The sequence below is a fragment of the Myotis nattereri genome (genome assembly GCF_964212035.1).
Source record: "Myotis nattereri genome assembly, chromosome: 4".
In the NCBI taxonomy this organism is placed as follows: domain Eukaryota; kingdom Metazoa; phylum Chordata; class Mammalia; order Chiroptera; family Vespertilionidae; genus Myotis; species Myotis nattereri.
Window position 1 is genome coordinate 14,489,756 of NC_138079.1, and position 24,359 is coordinate 14,514,114.

Below are 24,359 nucleotides of genomic sequence, written 5' to 3' on the forward strand. Positions count from 1 at the left end.
GGGTGTTCCATAGGACTTTTTGCCTGTACACAATAGAATTTAAAAACCTGTATCCATTAGCTAAGAAAATCAGTAGGGAAAGACACACATATAAGATATAATGAGGAAAGGAGAAATTGTCTAGAAATGTTAGGGGCAGAAATAAAATAGTAGAGACTAGCTATAGTTATAAGAAATATTAATCATGCTCTGTTAAACATGATTGATTTATTCTGATTAAAGAAAGCATATTATGATCTGGCTGGGAGTTGTATGCCCCAGGAACTGGGAGTTAACCTGGACATGCAGTCTATCCTCCTTATCAGAGGATATTATCAAGGTCTATTATCAAGGAAATATTATCAACCTTGTTGCTAAAACAATGGAGTCCAAAAGTGCACTACGCCCCCTCCCGCCCCCCCCAGCCTGCCCACAATTGCTTATTATTGGTCAACATTAGAGCCATTTTTTTATTCCTTTTTGCCTACTTTCCTATGCCTGTAATGCCTATTTTTATTGCTTTTGCACAACCATTGTTATTCCTTTTACCTACTTCCCAACGTAATCTTTGTCCTTCTACCCAATATAAACTGCTGGTTTATGGTGGGGTGCAGAGCAGATTTTTGTGGGTGACCTGATGTTCTCCCATACTGTCAGCAGGATTGGAATAGATGCTCATATACGATTCAACCCTGTCTCTGCTTAATTGGCTCAAGTAGTGACAGGCAGCCTGGACCCATTGGTTGTCCTGTTTCAGAAAAATATGTAACGGGCTTGAAAGTTGCGAGCTTCATGCTATCCACATGGTAGAAATCCAACGTTCCCTATATGGATTTCATCAACAATAGCAAATGCTTCAAATGCTTCGTGACAACAGAAAATAACCACCAACCCAGAATTCAATGCATAGCCAAACTTTTGCATGAGATTTAAAGTGAATTATTATTTTTGATTAGTAAAATATAAATAACATTCATTTCAGTCCACTCCATCTGAGAAGGGAGCATTGTGCCCTTCACTTGCCCTTGGGGCTGTGAAGCAACTACCTGGCCTGGCTCTGGACAGCCTGGGGAGAGGAGAGGCCTGGGTGTGGCCCTGTCTTCTGGTTCTGTTTCTTTTCTTTGTGTTTGTTTCCTCTGTTAATGCTGAAAAGAAAAATCGTGAGCAAAGCAAAAGGCGGTGGAAAATGTATCCAAACCCCAGTGTGCCCAGCCCCAACCCATCCTTCACTTAGTGATGTGAAACCCTTAATTTGCATAGTGAACGTGTCCACTTCTCCACATCTAGGATACTTCACATAAAACAAAATTTCCCAATAGAACAGGGGTGGGCAACCTTTTTGTGAGGGCGTGCCAAAACCAGCAAAATCTCTGACTCAAAATTCTTCTGCGTGCCAATCCTAATTTTTTGAGAACATGTTACGCCTACTTGATATCTCTTAAGGTGTACGTCTGTGAAGAACCTTGAAGAAATAAAATTCATTCGAGCGACAAAAACACAGTATATGATGATGAAAAATACATTTATTTTTTAATGTATACATGTACACTGATAGTCCGACAGAAAACTTTATGACTCCGTTTGATATTATCAGTGGGACTTTTGCTGCTCCATCACTGATGACAGAGATTTTACATCGGGTTTATATTTTGTGACCGTCAGAGATATGCACGAGCTACTACTTTCATCCATCAGGCTACTCCTATTATGAGACTTAACAAAATTCATCACTGAGAACAAAGATTCACAAGCGTATGTGGATGAAACCAAAACACTGGTCGGATCTAGGAAGGCAGGGAGAGTTAAGGCAGAGGCATAGAAATTGCTCTTCCCCTCTCTCGTCAATCCATGTCCATGGTCTTTAAGATAACTTGTTATGTAAAATTATTTATTTATCTAAGATGCACCTACACTGAATTTATCTGAAAAATAAAAAGTCAATATTAAGAAAAAAATTGTAAATAGAAGATTATAAGAGAGGTTTTCGCGTGCCAGCAAAAGTTACTGGCGTGCCATGTTTGGCACGGGTGCCAAGGGTTGCCCACCCCTGCAATAGAACTATATTGTAACTTGAAAGAAGAAACAAATTGTTTTTAGCTGTATTTTTTAGAGTAGTTGTAGCTGCATGAAGCTTTTCATCTAGAGATTATTTTAAATTCTATAAACTGTAGTAAAAATTTAAGATGATATATGTTTTCAGGAATTCCATTTTAAGGGGATAAAAGAATGATAAACCCCATTTACTGTTTTACTTAAAGAACTAAAATTATAAAAATATTACTATAAGTGTACTGAGTATTATCATGTAACAATCCATATGGAAAATACAGTAACAGAATTCATTTCCTTTCCACAGACACAGGAGGACCTTCATACTATCATTAAAATGGAGATCCCTGAGTTGTAGTAAAATTATATAGAAAAAAATAAATTCTTGCATCTATAACTTCTTTTATTCTTTATGCACCCTGCAGTCCATTTATGGCATATATAATATGTATCAATAACCACTCTAAGTATTGTGGATCCTTTAAATCCTGTTACTGAACAAAAGAGGTTTGTTTGCCTGCAGTATATCAAAGTCCATACCAACAAGAGTTTTTTGCTTAATCCCTTCACCTTTTATACCCAGTTGTCAGTGTGTTCTCTGTATTATGAGTCTGTTCCTATTTTGTCAGTTTATTTTGTTCATTAGATTAAGTACAGAACAAGACAAAACGCATAGGCATGGATTTTGCAGCAAATCAAGTAGAGATTTTTTTAGTTAAGGAAATGTCACCAAAGCCAGAGACACAGGTAAACAAGTACTCAAAAGCCTGGCTCCCTGATGGCCCCACAGGGACAGATTATATACGGGGAAATTATTAATCATGGTGATTAAGGGAGTTTGGTTGTGGGATTTATTAATTGGTCGGGGCCAGGGTAGGGAATAGTATCAAATTAAAATAAAAGGCATTGTTATAAAAAAAAAAAGTCCTTATGTCACGTCCTCATGTCAGCCTGGGTGCCATTCCGTCTAGTTTGGTGAGGGAGTGGTCAGTAAGTTTCTTGGTTTTCAGGGGCCTGGCGCTGAAACATAACTGAGGTCAAGATATTATCTCTAGTTCCACTGAAACTCTGTTCCCTTGATCAACAAAACTGAGGCTTTATTCTTAAAACAGTTTGACTCTGACTGGAATCTGATGTCTTAAGGGCTTAGTGATGAAGGGAGCAGACATGCAGTATGTCATGGTGCTTGCTATGAGACTGGACACAGCTAGCTGAAAATAAAAAAAAAAAAATCATATTAAAGAATTGAAGTTCCTGTACAGTTACAACAGTGAAATACAAAAAATAAAAAAAAATTATAATCTTTATCCTTAGAATTTTGCAAATACTTTTCATTCAATAGTGACTGCTTTACACTGGCAATGTCTTCATGGGATCACTCCTCATATTGATGAGTTACTAGGTGAAACTTTTATTTATGCCGCTTGTGCAGTCAATCAGCAATGCTCCTTCCTTACCCAACTCATAACTAGCACATTACCATTTCCATAGCAGCATTAACCAGCAGCTGTTCTACTATGGTGACTAAATTCCATGAGCTAAATTGTGCTGAATTACGATGCACATTATTTAAGTAGAACTCTCCAGAGATTGTTGATATATGGTAGTTGTAATTCTGCTTTTACTGATCAGACATTAAGTTGTATTAAAGTGAGAAGCACCACTTTAATAAATAAATGAAAGCTTACTGTGCTTGAATAATTTCAATGTAGAAATTAATGTGTTGACATGGCCTGTGAGTCACTGTCTGTCTTCACCAAATAAGCTCTTGTGATGGAAGGAGGATGAGCTAACTTTATATTTTACTGCCCTCTGGCTGATAAAGCTTGCTGCCAGGATAAGAGATTAGTTAACATTCAACATATGTTAATTAATGTACTTGATTAAAATGTGTTATTGTTGCCTTTATTCATTCTTAGTACTTAATTCACTGCTGTAGGGGATATATAAAAAAACCATTTGGGCTTTCCAAACAGTCATGAAAACCTCACACAGCCAAGCTAGATTTTAAATTGTAGTATTCCTCCACTCACCTCCGGCTGCTTAAAAATATATATTTTTAAATATGTAACAAACTATAATTAAAATTTTTATTTATCAAGTGAGTAAAGGAAATTTACTTACAAAATATGTGGGAGATTTATTCTAATAAATCAATAAATATATTTTAAATATCTGTTAAAAATATTAAATTTTGTAAATTTATAATGCTTGGGAAAGCCATATAAATTAGTGATATAAAACACTCAGACATATACAATAGAACTTTCTTTTTAAAATATATATATATATATATATATATATATATATATATATATATATATTATTGATTTCAGAGAGGAAGGGAAAGGGAGAGAGAGAGAGATAGAAACACCAATGATAAGAAAGAATCACCAATTGGCTGCCTCCTGCACACCCTAACCTGGGGATTGAGCCTCCAACCCAGGCAAGTGCCCTGACTGGAAATTGAACTGTGACCTCCAGGTTCATAGGTCGATGCTCAACCACTGAGCTACACCAGCCGTGCACCATAGAACTTTTTTTTAAAATATATTTTATTGATTTTTTATAGAGAGGAGGGGAGAGGGATAGAGAGTTAGAAACATCGATGAGAGAGAAGCATCAATCAGCTGCCTCCTGCACACTCCCCGGGGATGTGTCCACAACCAAGGTACATGCCCTTGACCAGAATTGAACCTGGGACCCTTTAGTCCGCAGGCCAACGCTCTATCCACTGAGCCAAACCGGTTAGGGCGTAGAACTTTTTTTGTAATCAATGTAGTTTATTCCTTCTATAAAACATGCTGACTAATACCCAGGGTGTGCTGAGAACTTTCTCTTAATGCCACTCTGAAGCACTTTCATGTATATCTGCTCCCACCAGGAGAATTATTGTGGTTACCAAAAGTCAACTGTTAGTTTTGAATTCTTTTAAAGAGTAGATAATTATAATGGATGCATTTTAGTTGTTCCTACGAGTTTATGAAAAATAAGAAACTCTCATAACCAAATTCAGACTCATACTAGAAGAAATGACCATGGTCTTCTTATATTATACTAGAGGCCCTGTGCATGAAATTTGTGCAAGAGTAGGCTTTTGCAGCCCCGGCTGCCTCGGCCGTCGCAGCCCTGGCTTCGTCTGGAAGGTTGTCTGGAAGGACATCCGGACAGTTGTTCCACCGTTCAGCCATTCGGTAGATTTGCATATTACACTTTTATTATTATAGATTTGTAAATGAAAACAGTGTAAGTTAAGGTAATATATTTAACTTCCATACATCTACTTTTAAAGAACAGCAATATTTGTGTAGAGTTGAATCCATTTATTGACTTTGTGACTTTGATCAGGTTATTTTACTTTCCCATGAATCAGTTCCTCTTCTGTAAAATAGGTTAGTAACAGTACTCATCTCTTAGAGTTGTGAAGAATAAAGAAAAAAATATGGAAAGTGCTATAGCACATACAATCATTGAATCCATGTTAACTATATTACTATTCTGGAGGTTCAGAATGAGCCACCTTGAGATATGCCTCAGTGGTATGCAGATTACTTTAAACTAAAGACAATTTTAGCTTCAGGCTCAAGAGAAATGTCTGCCTCTCTCTTTAACTACCCAAAAGAACTGAATCAAGGGTCTTCCCCATAAGAAACGATTATCAGAGATAACTTCTTTTGACCTATCTATAGGGCGAGCAAATTTCTCTGTACTAAATGTCTACCCTTTTTATCATCCTGCAATGATCTTTTGAAGCCAGAGCTCCTTACCTCATCCCTCAATCAGTCGCCAATGACTTTCTTGGGTCTTCCAGCACCTCTCCCCTTTATCAAGGAGAACAATCTAGCAATTTTGCCTTTCTCCACTTTCTATTCAAACATTAATCAATCTTGTCAATTTTAACATATTCAAATTATACCTAGAAAGAGCATTTGAATTTCAAGTGATATTTAAATTACACACTCACACACAAAAAAAATTGCATTTATTTTGATCTCAGCTGATACTTAGGTCAGTAGTAAACTACCTGCTGGGAAGAGATAGGATTTTCAGTTCCATATCTTTGATGAAAGCTCCTTTAGTTTTTAGTATAAGGGAAAATATTCAATTCTGGGAAAGAATTAATATACAACCAAGATCATAGCTTCTCTTAATGCCTGCAGCTTCTGGTTGCAAATTCATAACTTCTATGACTTTGATGGAAATTTTTGGATTGGAAATATCACACTGCAAGTGTATAATCCAACCAAAGAATCTATTGTAAAATAAATTATGTAAGCACAAATTTCAGAATGTCTTGCATATGACTCATAGTGCCAAATAGATTTCAGCAGAGCAGCTGCTTTCGGAGCAGGATTTCCTATGGTCCGGTGGATAGATCTGTTCCCGGTGGTTATGAGAGTTCCCTTTTATTGTTTATGACAAGCATAGCAGGCTGGTCACAGGTGTGAAAGACAGTTTTTTTTGAAAAAGAAAGAACTATCGAAATATTAATGCTTTAATAGGCATTAAAGTAAATAAAATTGAAAAAATAAAGTAAGTAAAATTGGGATTGCAATTAAAGAAATGAGACACCTGAACATATGTTTTATATTGTCATCAGTAGAAAACTTGTTTGTTTTTTAAGTATATTTTTATTGATTTCAGAGAGGAAGGGAGAGGAATAGAGAGAAAGAAATATCGATGATGGGAGAGAATCATTGATCGGCTGCCTCCTGCAGGACCCCTACTGGGGATAGAGTCTTCAACCCAGGCATGTGCCCTTGACCAGAATCGAACCCAGGACCCTTCAGTCCCAGGCTGATGCTCTATCCAATGAGCCAAACTGGCTAGGGCTGTTTTATTTTGTTTTGTTTTTTTAATTGTGGTTTTATTGTTTCTGGCCTATAATGCATTCTCACATACATTAAAAGGGTTTAATAAACTGTAAACAGATTTCATGTACTTTATTTATTTGTTTAGCTAGTTCATTGGGAACATCTTATATATGAGACAATGTATAGTAGGCACAAAAATGGTATCCAAAGATATAAGACTTATTAAATTGATAGTTTGGGGATTCTGATATATTTCTTTAAAGCTAATTTCACAATAAGTCAGGAAATAAAACATAAAGCAGGTGGGTTGGGTAAAACATTTTTATCACGACATTGAATGATTTAATTCTTTAAATTCTTATCTCTGGTCATCACTGGCTTCCTTTGCAATTCTTATAAGAAATTATCTCTTTACATAATTTCTTAATTTAAAAATTAATTCATTACTTAGATCTAGTACTTTTTAAAATAAGTTCTACTTCATGATTCTTCCCAGTTCTAGTCATTCTCTCCAATATTCTTTATTCTTTTGCTGTTTCTGCCCATAGAGTGTTATAAAACTTTGTGTATCAAAATAATTTGATCCTCTTCTAATGTTTAGTTCCAAATTTCCCATGAGATTTCAGAGTCCTCATAATCTAGCCATTATTAAATATCCCAAACAACAGCTAAAACATGAAAAAGAGTAAGAAATAATTTTACTACCCTATCAAAAGCAGTTTGTCATATTGTAAATTTATATACTATAGAAATTCTAGGTATAAATATAAAAAATAGAAAACACAAGCTCCCATAAATGCAACAGTATTTATAAGTCACTAAAAATCATTTACAATCCATGTTACAATTTAAAAATTAGAGGCAGTATTTCCATATGCCAGAACACTCACTGGCTGAAGCTCTCATGGAAATCATAGTCAGCTAAACATTGTGATAAGCTTATATAATTACACTAGGGGCCCGGTGCACGAAATTTGTGCACTGGGTGTGTGTGTGGGGGGGGGGAGTGTCCCTCAGCCCAGCCTGCCCCCTCTCACATACTGGGAGCCCTCAGGTGTTGACCCCCATCACCCTCCAATCGCAGGATTGGCCTCTTGCCCAGGCCTGAGGCCTCCGGCAGAGGTGTCAGGCCTGGGCAGGGGACTCCCAGCTCCCCGGCGGTTGCAGGCTCCGCCCCTGCCCAGGCCTAACGTCTCTGGCTGAGGCGTCCGGCCCGGGCAGCGGGGACCCGCAGCTGCAGCAGCCCCACGATCGTGGGCTTTGCTTTAGGCCCAGGCAAGGGACCCCTAGCTCCCGGGACTGCCAGCTTCGACCGTGCCTAGCTCCCATCGCTGGCTCCACCCCTACTTCCTGCTATCACTGGCCAGGGCGTAAAAGGCACCTGATTCTCCGATCATGACTGGGGGGCAGGGCAAAGGCGGCCCCAGGGCCGCCTTTGCCCTGCCCCCCAGCTCTTAGCTCCCCCCTGGGTTTCAGATCACTGTCAGTGACAGGGGGCTTCTTCCTGCTTTCCCTTTCGCCTCCCTGCATTGTGCCTACATATGCAAATTAGCTGCCATCTTGTTGGCAATTAACTGCCAATCTTAGTTGGCAGTTAACTGCCAATCTTAGTTGGCAGTTAACTGCCAATCTTAGTTGGCAGTTAATTTGCATATAGCCCTGATTAGCCAATGAAAAGGGTAGCGTCGTACGCCAATTACCATTTTTCTCTTTTATTAGTGTAGATGCCCGGATTTCTTCTAATGTCTCACCTTGGTATGAGAAATTTGGAATCTTACAATTAGGAGAGAGGGTATAAGTCAACTCTGCTCTCATATCATTATATCTATCTATAGGTTATGCTAACCCTCCCTGAGATTGTTTTATGAATAAGGAGTCACGAAAATCCAAAAGGTAGTAACAGAGTGGTGAGTTATCCTTACTGATGATCGACTGAGCATAGCTCTTTCCTTGAGTTGTATAAATAATTATTAATATTTTTCACTTTATTTATTAGGGCAAATATAAACCAAGTAAGCAAAAATTCATGTTTTATGTATTTTGCATGATAACCCTATAATCATTTTTAAAATCAAAAGAGGAGGAAATTACTTGGTAGAATATTACTTGAAACAAATAAGACTATTAATGTACTAATTGTAAGATAGAGTATTACTTAAAACTAATAAAGCATTAATTTTAATAAATAAAACATGAATTCCACTAATTGTGGGATTTTTCTTGAGTTATGTGAATAAAGGTAAGTTCTCTATTTGCTTTATTTAAGTAAGTGTAAACTGTGTCATTCAAAACTCATTATTTACAAGGTTTTATGAATCCCAATGTAACCCTTTCAAAATTTTGTCAAAAGAAACTAAGAAAATTTCACTGGTAGAATATTATATGAAACAAATAATAGCACAGTTAGCCATGTCTCCTTTCAATAAATAGAAATAAAAATCTGTGTGGATCACTTTACCATGGTAAACATTCCACTTGAACATTCATTCATTTAATAATAAGTCCCATGTTTGTGGAATTCCTAAACTTAGTTATTGGTAACATACAATTATAGTCTATTTAGTTTTCATGGAGTTCAATAAATGTACCTAATTTTAGCTGCCAATAATATCTACTTGAAAGAATTATTTTAACTTGTTTCTGTCTTTCATTAAAAAGTTATCAATATTGAAGAAGTACCTTTCTATAAATATTTTATGCTGGGTTTTATTTCACATAAAAACAGTTGATCACATCAATGTCAGTGATCCATAGGAGCAAATTGGGCAAAATTAATGCATCATAGTATTTCTCCATGATGGGAGGGGATTCTGTGCCAATAATAGCATATGACAATATTTAAATCTTTTTTTATGCTTTCCTTTTAAATATTGCTTTTTAATTTATCCTTAACATTCTTAATTTCCTGCCAGAGTGCTAAGGGTATTTAATATAATGCCTGTGTCCTACTTTGGCTTTCTTTTATTCTCATGCAGGATAACTTAATAATTTAATTTGTAATGTCAAGACACTGACATGGAACAAAAGATAGAGCATTGAAAAACCCAATGCCTAAATCTGGATATTTAAAAGGAGTACTTTTGTTGTTGTTGTTCTTAATCCTCACAGAGGTTATTTTTCCATTAACTTTTAGAGAGAGTGGAAGGGAGGGGGAGAGACAGAGAGAAACATCAGTATGAGAGAGACGCGTCAATTGGTGTCCTCTGGAACATGCCCTGGAGCCTGGGATTGAGCCTGCCACCAAGGTACAGAATTGAGCCCGGGACCCTTCAACTGTAGGCTGATGTTTCATCTACTGAGCCAAACCGGCTAGGGCTTAAAAGAAGTACTATTGAGAGTTATTACCAGTAATTTCCTCATTCATAGCCTTCTTATTATAAAGGGATAATAAAACCTACACTGTACTAAAAATGCAATTCCTATCACCATCCAACATTCATTAATCTCTCACTGTATCAGAAAAGATCCTGAAAAAAAGGTAAAGGGTTTATGTAGAATTGGAAAAGAATTATTTGTAGTAATAATTAAAGGAGACTTCCATGGGGCAGCAAAATGTTAATATTAGGATGGATAGATATTATCTCTCTTATAAAGTATCTTTATAATAACAGAGCAGAAGAAGTCCTGGATATGACTTTGACTCATCATTTGCATGTACTTACTTAAATATTTTAAAAATCTAGTTTTTTTTCTACTTAGTATTTTTGCTCTATTCAGTCCCAAAAGATAGGTAATTAAATAAAGACTGAATTCAGTGGAATATTATCACTCCCCAGGTAATCTCTACCAGCAAATATCTGTGTCACCCCAATCACGAATGAAGGTTGCTCTTATTTCACCTTCCTTTTTGTTTGTTTGTTTTCTGCTTGATGTTTTCTTCAACCCAGCTCACTCCATTTTGGAGTACTCTTAGGTTAGGGATGCATGTCTGATAATGTAATAGCAAGAGATACCTTCATTTATTCTGCTCATGGGATTTAGAAAACAATACATAGGAATTCTCTTAAATGTAACCTAGAATGTTTTGGAATTTCTTATTTGTTCAATAACAAACCTTGAAAGCATAGTTTAAATACAAAGAAAGTGTTTGAATACAGACCCATATACAACTGTGGTCCAAAAGGACTGGAGCAGTTTTGCAACAAAGGTGAAAACAAGGTTTGGGGGAGTATTGAGAAGAAGGATATCGATTTATTCTGACTGAAGACATGTGAAAACTTCACACAAAAAAGCATAAAACCAGATCCTCCATAACCTTGGAAGATGAGTAAGATTTTGACAGATGAAAATGTGTGGAAGAGCCTGCTAGATATTCTGATATTTTAAAAAATTGACAGTGCAACATCTTTGGCACCTCCTTTTTTATTAATTTTCCCCCTGGAACTCTAGACAGACATTTAACAATTAATCTTCTGTTGCTACAATGAAATGGGCAAATGTGATTAGAATCCCGAATAGCTTAGTGTGAGGATAAAAGAAGTGATGTCTAAGATTATAAAAGCAGTCACTCACCAGAGATTAGAATTCCTAAATCTTAGCCTTTAGTCCAATGCTAGACATTACTGCCCTTCTTGCCATGATGGCTGCTTCAGAGAAAAAGATAACTACAACTATGTTCTTTACCAACTATACTATAGTCTAGAAATAAACCCTTTCTCTAAGGGAGGTGAAATAATTATTTTAATATTCACTTGAGAAAAGAATCACTTCTTAAGATGTGCTTAAATATCCACCGGCTTTTGAAGGATGAATTTACCTTGGTTCAAATTTACATCAGGTTACTGCTATGTTTTATCATCATCATTTTAATTTTACTTCCCATGCCATGAATTCCATCCGTGCAATTACTTTTCTGACAATATTCCAGTTTTAGTTTTGTCATGTTTTCTGTGGCATTATTATACATTCTTAACTATTTAAATCTATTGTTCAGCATTTATTATTTTGTGTGTAATTCCATACATGTTCAAATGAAACCCTATTATAAAGTATAACAAAAACAAGGAAGTGGTTTCTATAGAAGTCTTGTAGTTCATGTGAAAAGTACTTTGAAAAATAACCCAGCCCTAGCTGGTTTGGCTCAGTGGACAGAGTGTGGGCCCTCAGACTGAAGGGTCTCAGGTTTGACTCTGGTCAAAGGCATGCCTTGGTTGCAGCCTCACTCCCTGGCCCTGGCTGGGTTGCTTGCTTGATGTAAATTTGAACCAAGGTAAATTCATCCTTCAGAAAGCTAGTGAATATTTAAGCACATTTTAGGAATGATTCTTTTCTGCCTCTCCACGCCCCCCCCCCTTCCATTCTCTCTAAAAATCAATGGAAAATATCCCCAGGTGAGGAAGGAAGGAAGGAAGGAAGGAAGGAAGGAAGGAAGGAAGGAAGGAAGGAAGGAAGGAAGATTACCCCAAAACGTAACATATGATCATAGAAGAGAAAATTCAAACTTTGACTAATGCATAAATAAGTGTCTATAACAATAGCAATAATCATACTACAGATAGAGATATGGTTTCTCTTAAGTAGGCTTTTATCTCAACAGGTATCATGGCCTAGAAGAAACAACTAGCATTCTAGAATGCTTAATAGGTTATGTGTTCATTATTAAAGTCAAAAAACGCACACGTGTATAATAGTAGGGATTAAATGATAGGACTTCTGACCTTAAATCTGACTGGGTCCCAACAGTCTCATGACTTGAAATCTGAAGTCTTTTGACTGTAACAGCTAACGGGAACAAAACACATAATTCGTTAGGGATTCTGTCTTTTTTCTTTAATATGGGGGTATTCTACCACATAATTACAAAAATAAATTTCAGTTTTAATTTCTACTTCTATCTCAATATATCCATATATTTTATTTTTTGAAATTAATATGGCATATTTTCCCAATGATAAGTAAGATAAAATTTATAATTGTCAAAAAGTGATAACTTGATAAATACATTGATTTTATTAACTTAAAATAATAAAGTACATAAATTCAATAAAAAATAAAAATAATAAATTATAATGATTCATCAGGACTTTAAAAAAAAAATTATTCCAAGGTATTTTAAGGGAAGTAAATACTTCAAGATCATTTCTGAAATCTGATGGGTGCTAGAAAGGAATGGAAATAAAATATATTGTGATTTTAAACATCATTCAGGACCTAGATTTGCATGCAAGGCCGGCAGTAGACTGATTGCAGCCACCTCCTCATTTAAAGGTCATTCTCAATCATATGCAGTTTCATGAAATCTTTACTCCACTCTTGGTTTTTAGCCCTCCAGGAGCAAATGACTGCATCTTTTCTTTGTTAATTAGGGGGAGAGAGAGAGAGAGAGAGAGAGAGAGAGAGAGAGAGAGAGAGAGAGAGAGAGAACGCGATCATGCTATACTTTTAGAATATTAGTATGTCATTTTATCCAATTAGAAAATTCATCCTTTAGTTCATAGATTTTCCCCTTATTTGTTTCGTATACTATGTACTTTGACACATAAAATTCCGTTCATATATAGTGTAAAAACAGTTCTGTTACCATTTAGGGGTACAGACTCAGAGACGCCAGGGACATGACTGGCTGAACAAACGCTCCCGTTTAAAGGGTAGACAGTGTGTAGGAAGTGAAGTGTCCTTTACCAGATACCGAATTTTCTTGCAGCACAAGCAGTCATTATTCCTTACAGCGTGGCAATTTTAAGAAAACTGTTCATGTTCATCTCTCTCAGTGACTTGAATGTAATTGTTAGAGAAGAAAATAGCAACATAAAAACATTTGAGTAATTAAAAAAGATCTTAATAATTCACATCACAGGAGGCGCCTTTTATGCTCAAGTCTCCTTGATATCTGATTAATGAATGTCTCAAGTCCCTGTAGTCTTGAGTAGTGTGATCATAATTGGAGCCATAGAGCTACGGGAAAAAAAAACACACACAAAAAACAAAAACTGTGATCATTAAGCTCAAGTAAGAATTAATATGATGTAATCTATATCCAGGTTACCCACCTACCATCAAAACCTCAGTTCTAGATAAAGGCTCTCTCCTGCATGGCAGAGTGAAGGATTTTGCAGAGCAACTGGAAGAAAATGGGCCACTTATTCCCTCAAGCTAGAAAGAAGCCAGGCAAAAGAGAGTGACTTCAGTGATCTGAAAGCAGCCATAGAAGCAAAATAACTGTGATGATTCGTTTTCAGGGCTGGAGACTATTGAAAATGGTTAGAGGAATTAAACTTCTAAATTGACAATGAGAAAACTTGCTCCAACTAGATACAAAAAGCTACCCTATAACATTGTCTTGGGGAATTATATGTCAGATTAAATGGAATATCTTGGACTTCTCTGGGTATTTGATTTATGAGACTATTGTATACCAGAATAATTGGGAGAATTTCAAAGAATATATGGACACTTTGGGCAAAACAAATAAAAGAACTCTTCTCTCCTAAGTTTCAGAATGTTAGAGGGAGCATTCATCATTGTGGGCCCTGCAGATCAATTTCTGAATCAGACCTGCTGATGCCTCAGTAGGCCTCTCGCCAGGTGGATCTGGGAATTATGTGGCCATTCAAGTGAAATTCCCAGATTCCCAGGAATTTTTAGTATTGATATATTTGAGAAGAACAAATATGTGAAGATAGATCTGTTCACTTCATCCTCTTATATTTGAAGAAAACAAGATTGGTACTAAAAGCAAAAACAGTACCAACTGAAGGGCAGCAGAATCCTGTAGGTATATGGCAGAATGACACTCACAGCCCATTTCAGGAAATATTTTAATAAAATTAAATATTATCTTCTAGAATTGCAAAACAATATACATTTTCATATTTTAATTTTCAGTCTTCTAAGCTTTAAATGGTGCAATTGGAATATATACATAACGATGAAATATTCACTATAACTGGCGTTACATTTTTGTAATGGCATTATGCCTATGATTTGACTATAAATTGATATGTTCGAATTTAATGAACTACCTGAACATTCACATTTGTAACTTCTTAAAATGAATTCATAAATGATAGTACCTGAACTTCTTCAGTTTTAATGACCTTATTTAATGAATCTGTGGCAAATCATTCTGCTGTCTCCCTTCTGTTATATCCAGTCTAACATTTGCATAAAGTTCAATATTTTGCATTTATTTTATTCTCCTTACTTTGGAAATGGAGAAAAATAAAGCCATCTTGAGCTAATGGAAAATATAAGCATAAAAACTAAACAGAAAGTACTGTTTTTGCATAAAATATTTTAAAAATTTTAGACAAAGCTTAAATCCATTTTTCAAACAGAGGATATAAATTTGAATTGATTAGTTGTATTTATTGATAAAGGTTAATTCCAAAGATATGTTATATTTTATTATCATTTCAAAGGCATATGGGCACTATCAAATTTGGGCAAATATTGTTTGATCTATGCCCTTAATCTTTGTGAGAATTATACAACATTTAAAAGGAGTTCTCCATTTTGATAAATTTAACACTAGTTGCCAACATGTAGCATGGTTTCCTACCAATTGTCTTCTTCTACTTATATAAAAGGTAAAAATAAATTTCATATAGAGATTGGATTCTGGAAATTTAGCTATTAAAGAATTTTAAATAAAAACAAAATATGAGTGATATCACCATTAACTACAAAATTAATATAGTAATTTTGTGTACTTGATTGAATTTGTTAGTATAATGCTACATTATTCTAATTTCATTTCCTTTAGTAGAAAAAAATATGTTACATATAGCTGGAGGAGTAGGAAGGGGACATATGTAATACTCTCAACAATAAATATTTTAAATATATATTATACACCCCAGATACCTACTGTCAGCCGACTGTGGCCATGGAGCTGGAACGAACAGGAGGCTTCCCTCCCGCCCTCCCTGGCTGGCTCTGAGCTCCACTCAAAGCAACAAAGTTTCAATTATAGAAGGTAAATAAATCCCAGAATAAAAAAAGAAAAAAGAAACAAAGGAGAGGCTGGGAGCTTCCGTCACAAGGGGGCTTGGCCAGCCTGAAAACGGCCCTCAGCCCCTCACACAGACTGGCCAGGCACCCCAGTGGGGACCCCCCACCCTAAAGGGGGTGTGGCCAGCCTGAAAACAGCCATCAGCCCCTCACCCAGGCTGGCCAAACCTCCATGGGGTGAGGGTCCTCACTGGGTGGTGGTGGTGGGGGGGGAACGGGGGCCTTGACCAGCCTGCAAACAGCCATCATCTCCTCACCCGGGCTGACCAGGCACCCCAGTGGGACCCCCACCCTGATCCGGGACACCCTTCAGGGCAAACCAGCCAGCCCCCACCCGTGCACCAGGCCTCTATCCCATATAATAAAAGAGTAATATGCAAATTGACCCTAACAGCAGAAAGACTGGGAATGACTGATCACTATGACACACACTGACCACCAGGGTGCAGATGCTCAATGCAGGAGCTGCCCCCTGATGGTCAGTGTGCTCCCACAGGGGGAGCCCTGCTCAGCCACTAGCCAGGCTGATGGCTGCCAGCACAGTGGTGGTGGCGGGAGCCTCTCTTGCCTCCTCAGCAGCACTAAGGATGTCCAACTGCAGCTTAGGTCTGGTCCCCGCTGGTAAATGGACATCCCCCGAGGGCTGCCGGGCTGCCAGAGGGATGGATGTCTGACTGCCAGCTTGGGCCCGATCTCCCAGGGAGCGGGCCTAAGCCAGCAGGTGGACATCCTCTGAGGGGTCCCAGACTGCAAGAGGGCATAGGCTGGGCTGAGGGACCACCTCGAGTGCACAAATTTTTGTGCACTGGGTCTCTAGTGTATATATATATATATATATATATATATATATATATATATATATATGCCTAAGTGACCATCGCAACCAAACGGATGACTGAACAGGCTATGTGGGGCGTCGAGGCCGGCAGGAGGGTTAGTGAGGGACAATCAAATGACTGGGCAGTGGGCTGCAAAGATGGCCACTCCCACAGCCAATAAGGAGGGGATATGATAATTGACTGCCCCGCCCTCAAAGATGGCTATGCCCATAGCCACAAGATGGCAGCACCCAATCCCCTCATGCCTGCCTCTGGACTCCCCAAGTCCCCTCAGCCCCCCAGCCGCCCAGCGCCGCCTGAGGCTCAGGTAACCAGGGCTGGCCGAAGTTTGTGCTGCCGGCAGTGGCAGCAGCAGGGGTGTGATAGGGGCATCGCCTTCCCCTGATCACCGGGTCGCCTCCTGCCCCTGAGGGCTCTTTGACTATGAGAGGGGGCAGGCCGAGCTGAGGGACCCTCCCTCTAGTGCATGAGTTTTCATGCACTGGGCCTCTAGTTTCTAATAAAAATTGTAATATATTTCATGTAAACAATGATGATTTTATATATATATGTATATATATAAATATAAATATAAATATAATATATATATATTCAAAGATTCTTACTATTGAGTTATTTAACTTAATTGTCAGCTCACATAATGACCCTTTTTTCCCTTTTTTCTTTCTTTCTTGTGTGTGTGTGTGTGAGAGAGAGAGAGAGAGAGAGAGAGAGAGAGAGAGAGAGAGAACATGTAAGTTCCACTCAGCAAATTTCAGGTATACAATATGGTATGTGAGTCATAGTCACCATGCTATACATTAGGCCTTCAAACATTATTGATCTTATAACTGAAAGTTTGTACCCTTTACCAGCCTTCCTATTTCCTCCATGCCCCATTGTGTTCTCTGTTTCTATGTGATTGCTTTTTCAGAACAGACCTCTAAGTAGTGTCATACAGTGTTTACTGTTCTCTGGCTTATTCACTTAGCGTAATATCTTCAAGACCCATCCATGTTGTCCCAAGTGGCAGGATTTTCTTTTTCTTTTTCTTTTTTTCTTTTTTTAAGGATGAATAACATTTCATTGTCTCATTTACCCATTCAGATACAGGTTGGTTGCTTCCATAACTTGACTAGTGTGAATAACACAGCAATGAATGTGAAAGTACAAATATATCTTTGAGTAATAATTTTGTTTTCTTTGGGTATATAGTGAAAAGTGGAATTGCTGGATCATATATTAATTCTATTTTTAATATCTTGAGGCATCTCCATACTATTTCACAATGACTATACCAATTTACATTTCCACCAACAGTGTTCAAGGGTTCTCTTTTCTTCACATTCTTACAAGTATTCTTCTCTTTTTGATATTTTACATCCTAGTATAAGAGACTTATATTGAGCTCTCTTTTAGGGATTTTAAGATGTGAGAAGATATTGTGATATTACTCCTCTTCTCAAGGAAGTTATAATTTCCTTGGGAATATGGTTGATTTTAGAATGATTTAGAAAACAACAACAAATAAACAAATAATATGAATATTTTTTGAAGTATAACCTTCAGACCACCTCAATGGAATCACCTGTGGTGTTTACTAAAGATGCACTCTTCTAGACTATCTCCTAAGCCTAACTAATGAAGTCCATGAGGATTGAGATAATGATTCTGCATTTTTAAAATTTTACATATTTCATTTCTGAAATATACATATTTCATTTCTGAAATATACATATTTCAGAGAGGAAAGGAGAGGTAGAGAGATAGAAACATCAATGATGAGAGAGAATCATTGATCAGCTGCCTTCTACATGCCCCACACTGGGGATCGAGCCTGCAACCTAGGAATGTGCCCTGACCGGAATCGAACCTCCTGGTTCATAGAGCAATGGACAACCACTAAGACACACTGGCTGGGCTGATACTGCATTTTTTAAGAAAATCTTCAGCTGATCCCTATGTGCAGTAAAGTTGAAAATCACCATAAAATGTGTTTAATAGAGATACGAGATACCATGCATGTAACAAAAGGGCATCTTGGGAAGAGATTGAAGAGTACCACAAAGACAAGCGTTCAAGGGGGACTGAGTATTTGATTCATTCCTTATAGGAACAAATATAGGATTTCTAGAAAGAGCATTTTCTTTCCATTGGTAAAGCCCAATATGCAGAAAAATAAATTCTCTGATTATGAGAACCAGCATGTTTAGATATAAAGACTGGAGATCAAAATTGGTGGAGTCATTGTTCTGGACACATAGGTATTGCTCAGTGAATATTAATTGGTTGAATAAGCTAACAAAAACCTTAAACAGAGGACTAAATAGTTTAAAGATATTCTCTGAGATGAATAACAACAATCAATGTTATTTAATTCAAATACTTTCTGTAAATACAGTTATGTATATTTCTTTCCCTTGATGCTCAAAATACCTCTCAGTATAAGAAGATATTATTTCATAAATTACAAAATAGAAAACTCAGGCTTGGAAAGATTAATGTAACTTGTTTAGCTTCATGTAGCCACTGAATGAACCCAGATGCTACTCATTCTCCCTCCATTGAATATTTCCTCTTAACATTCTGAGGAACTCTGGCAGTGGAACAACACCCTATGCGAAGTAATTGTAATGCTTCAGTAGTACATGTTCTCTACCTCGTTCTTTGTGAATCTTATTTTCTAAATGAAATTGCTTGACTTTCCCTAGAATGCATATTATTCTATATGAATTATTTTTTTTTTTTACTATTTCTGGGCAAATAGTCTAGCTCTTTTAATACAGACTCTATGTATTTAGTTTAAGTACACACGCAGATACTATCTGATGTTTTGCATATCTATACTGGAAGTTTTAAGTCTCTGCATAATTATTCATGATGCTGTTCTTATAAGTGAAACCTGTTTCCCAAAAATAAGCCAATTGATGTTAATCTTGTACTAAACTACAAAGTATAATTATTTTGATGATTCGTTTGCTTAGAAGCCAAGAAATCATTCTGGGGAGAATAAAATACATTAACCTATGTTTATTTTTCTTTTGAGAAATGAGATTGTGATTTCAATTTAGATTAAATCACCAGGTCTGCATATCACTTAATCATCAGCAGCATAATCCACACTGATAACCTCAATGGTATTAAAATAATAGCAATTTTAGACTGAGACCCAATAGTCAGAAATAAACAAAATCTAACATTTTGATATCTCAAAACTATAGTGCAATTTTAAGAAATGAGGGGGGCTTAAAATCATTGTCAAGATCTACTTTGCAATTTAATTAGTCTACATTGGTGGTTCTAAAAGTTCATCTTATCTTCTTTTAATGATTCTTAAAATTTCCTCCAGGTAAGTTAATTGTGAGAGTCCAGCCATTGTTACCCAAGAATAGAATGAAGAAAAGAATGAAAGAGAGAAAGAGTGAGAGGGGTAAGAGAGATGGGGGGGGGGGGGGAGAGAAGCATAAAATGTGGATAGTTTTGTGTCTTGTCATAAGATAAATGTTTGTGTCCAATGCCCTCTCCAAATTCACATGTTGAAGTCTTAACTCCAATATGAAGGTATTTGGAGGTGGGGCCTTTAAGAAGTAATTAGCTTTAGATTAGGTTATAGAGATGGGATTCTCAGGATGAGATTAGTGCCAGGAGAAGAAGGAGGAGGAGGAGGAGGGGGAGGAGATGAAGAGGAGGAGGAAGAAGAGGAGGAGGAGGGGGAGAGAGAAGGGAAAGACAGACTAAAGATAGTCCATGCAAGCCAATAGGCAAGCATCTGTAAGCCAGAAAGAAAGCCCTCAACAAGAACCAAACCTGGCCCTAACTGGTTTAGCTCAGTGGCTCAGCCTGTGGACTGAAGAGTCCTGGGTTCTATTCCAGTCAAGGCATATACCTTGGTTGCGGGCTCAATCCAGCTAATAAATGTGTCTCTCTCATCAATGTTTCTAACTCTCTATCCCTCTCTCTTCCTCTCTGTAAAAATCAATAAAATATATTTTGAAAAAAAGAACAAAATCTGCTGGAATCTTGAGCTTTTCGGTCTTCAGAACTGTGAGCTGTTGTTTAAGCCACTTGGTCTATATTATTTTTTATGCAGCAGCCCAAACTGACTAAGCCCTGTCCTGTTGATATTACTGCTGCTATTATTAGCTTGAAAAAATTATGTAGTTGCCTCCCATGATTTTTGGTGCTGTATTAGGATTCTCTAGGGAAACAGAATATCTATATATCCTATCTAATAATAGACAAACACGGTAATTGACCATACCTTCGCCACACCTCCCATTGGCTAATCAGTGCGATATGCAAAATAACCCAACCAAGATGGCGGCCAGCAGCCACTCAGCTGAAGCGAGCAGGAGGCTTGCTTGCTCCAGTGATGGAGGAAGCCAAAGTTCCAGCCTGCTGCGGCCCAGCTCTGAGCTCCGAAAGCAACAAAGTTTCAATTATAGAAGCTAATCAAACCCCAGATACCTGCTTTCAGCAGGCTGTGGCCTCAGAGCTGGAGCGAGCAGGAGCAGCTCTCAGCTCCAGTGACGGCAACAAAGTTTCAATTATAGAAGGTAAATAAATCCCAGAATAAAAAAAAAAAAAAAAAAAAGGAGAGGCTGGGAGCTTCAGTCGCTGGCCAGCCTGAAAATGGCCCTGAGCCTCTCACCCAGACTGGCCAGGCACCCCAGTGGGGACCCCTACCCTGAAGGGGGTGTGGCCAGCCTGAAAACAGCCATCAGCCCCTCACCCAAGCTGACCAGGCACCCCAGCAGGACCCCCACCCTGATCCAGGACACCCTTCAGGGCAACCAGCTGGCCCCCACCCATGCACCAGGCCTCTATCCTATATAGTAAAAGGGTAATATGAAAACTGACCCTAACAGCAGAAAGACTGGGAATGACTGGTCACTATGACACACACTGACCACCAGGAGGCAGACGCTCAATGCAGGAGCTGCCCTCTGGTGGTCAGTGCGCTCCCACATGGGGGAGCTCTGCTCAGCCACAAGCCAGGCTGATGGCTGCCAGTACAGCGGTGGTGGTGGGAGCCTCTCGTGCCTCCTCAGCAGCGCTAAGGATGTCCGACTGCAGCTTAGGTCTGCTCCCTTCTGGCAAGTGAACATCCCCTGAGGGCTGCCGGGCTTCCAGAGGGATGTCTGATTGTCAGCTTAGGCCCAATCCCCCAGGGAGCAGCCTAAGCCAGCAGGTGGTCATCCCCTGAGGGTTCCCAGACTGTGAGAGGGCACAGGCCAGGCAGAGGGATTCCTGCCCCACCCCCCAAGTGCACAAATTTTTGTGCACCGGGCCTCTAGTATATCTATAATAATAAAAGTGTAATATGCAAATCAACTGAGTGTCTGATCAGCAGAACAACCGTTCAGACAACCTTCCATACAACCACGCCATGACACGCACTGGTGCCAGGCCACCCAAGGAGAGTGTGATGCGATTGGTCAGGGGGCCGCACCATCGCCCCACTATTGCCCCACAGAGGGAGGCCCAGGCCACCCTGTGCAGGGCGTTCAATGGGGGTCTCTGTGATTGATTGCCCCAAAGAGGGAGGCCCAGGACACTGGCCAGCGATACTGTGATGGTTATGCGGGGCTGGCCAGTGATTGCCCCGCAGAGGGAGGCCCAGGCCAGCCAAGTGATTGCACCCCATGCCTGCCACCCACAGAAGGGACGTGACCAGTGGTGGGGGAGGGAGCAGTGCCACACAGATGGCAAGCAGAGGCAGCGGTGGGGGTGGGGCCAGCTGCTGGCAGCCATGAGAAGGAAAGCCCCGATTGGCCCTGATCGCTGGCCAGGCCTAGGGACCCTACCCGAGGGGTCCCAGATTGTGAGAGGGCGCAGGCCTGGTTGAGGGACACCTCTCCCCATGCACAAATTTCATGCATGAATATATAAATAAATAAATAAATAAATAAATAAATAAATAAGACTGTTTATTATAGGAAATGATTCATGTGGATATGGAGGCTAGGAAGTCCTCCATCTGGAAGATAGAAATATAGAGATCCAGGAAAACCAGTATTGTAATTTAGTCTGAGTTCAAAGGCCTGAGAATCTGGGAATTAATGGTGTAAATTCTGGTCTGAGTCTGAAAGCCTCAAAAACCAGGAGTGCCTGCCTCTGAGAGCAGGAAAAGTAGAAGTCTCAGCTTAAGCAGAATTGGAAAATTTACCCTTCCTCTACATTATTATTCTATTCAGGCCCTCAGTGTATTGGATGATGACTACCCGCGTTAGTGAGGATGCTCTTCTTTATTTGTTCTAGTGATTCAAATTCTAATCTCTTCCTAAGACACTTTCACAGACACAATAGGAATAATATTTTACCAGCTATTTGAGCCTCCCTTAACCCAGTCAAGTTGGCACATAAAACCAACCATCACAGGTGCTGATTGAGAGTATGAATTAGCTCAGGCAAGATTCTGGGAGCCTAGATTACAATGAATTAGAACACTGTGTTCAAATACCAGTAAAGGAATTGTGTGTGTGTGTGTGTGTGTGTGTGTGTGTGTGTGTGTGTGTGTGTACTTCAGTGCTGAGAGAGGTCTCTGGTATTTGGATATACTAATCTAAATAAATCCAATATAATCATTTGAGGCTAATCCTCACTGGATTCTGCTGAAGCTAAAATTTTAAGCAGCAACAGGGTAGATTAAAATAAACTGTACCCAGTTCATTTCACTGGAGCTTTTATAATGTGGGTGTATCTGTTAAGGTGTTGATTTTAAAAGATAAGCTTGAATACCAGAGAAGGAAAGGATTGACCATGGAAGGGTCAGGAGAGCCTCCAGGGGTAAAAAGGGTCACAGGGATGGCCCCATTTTACACTTGAGGTCATTCATTGTACCCTAAGCCACAGGGAAGCTGTCTTTATTCACAGAACCTAGAATCAACTTCGAAATAATGAGGGTGGGTGCCAGTCTGCCCTGCAGCAGCACTGTAATAATGCAGACGTGCGCCCTGGGGACTCCTCAGTACAATGTCAAGCTGGAATAAAAAGTCGTCATTCCTGTAAGCTTAGAGATGTCCCCTTTTGCTTTAGCCGGTGGATCATTTTGTTTTATGTGTTTTAGTTGACACAAAGTGTGGGAGCAGATTTCAAAAACCTCAATAACCTATACCTTTTACTAGAGTGAAGTGGAAATGAGGCAAATATCTAAGGCCTGATCTTTTTTGCCTCAATTTTCAATGTATTTAAAAAATATTAGAGAGGCTGAGTCATCTGAATAATAAACTCAATAGCTTCTTACTACCAATTCCTCTTCTTTACAACTTAAATGGGTCATCAAATTTTCACATCTCAAAAGTGAACAGAATTTCATTTGTTTAACCTAATGTTTCAATAAACAATAGGAAATAATGTTTCTAATTACTGAGATATCCTATAGATTGTCTTCTATATTTTCTCTCTGTGTGAATATATATGTATATGTATATGTATATGTATATGTATATGTATATGTATATGTATATGCATATACATTAAATATACATACTAGAGGCCCAATGCATGAAATTAATGCAAGAGTAGGCCTTCCTTCCCCAGGCTGCCAGCACCAGCTCCCCTCTAGCACCCGGGACCCGGGCTGGCTTCCCTCCGGCCGCCCGCAGGCACCCGGGACCTGGGCTTCCCTCTGCCCAGCTTCATCCAGAAGGATATCCAGTCTAATTAACATATTACCCTTTTATTATTATAGATAATTAAATTTGGAAGCATAACCAAATTATCTGATAGGTGTTACTTAGTGTAT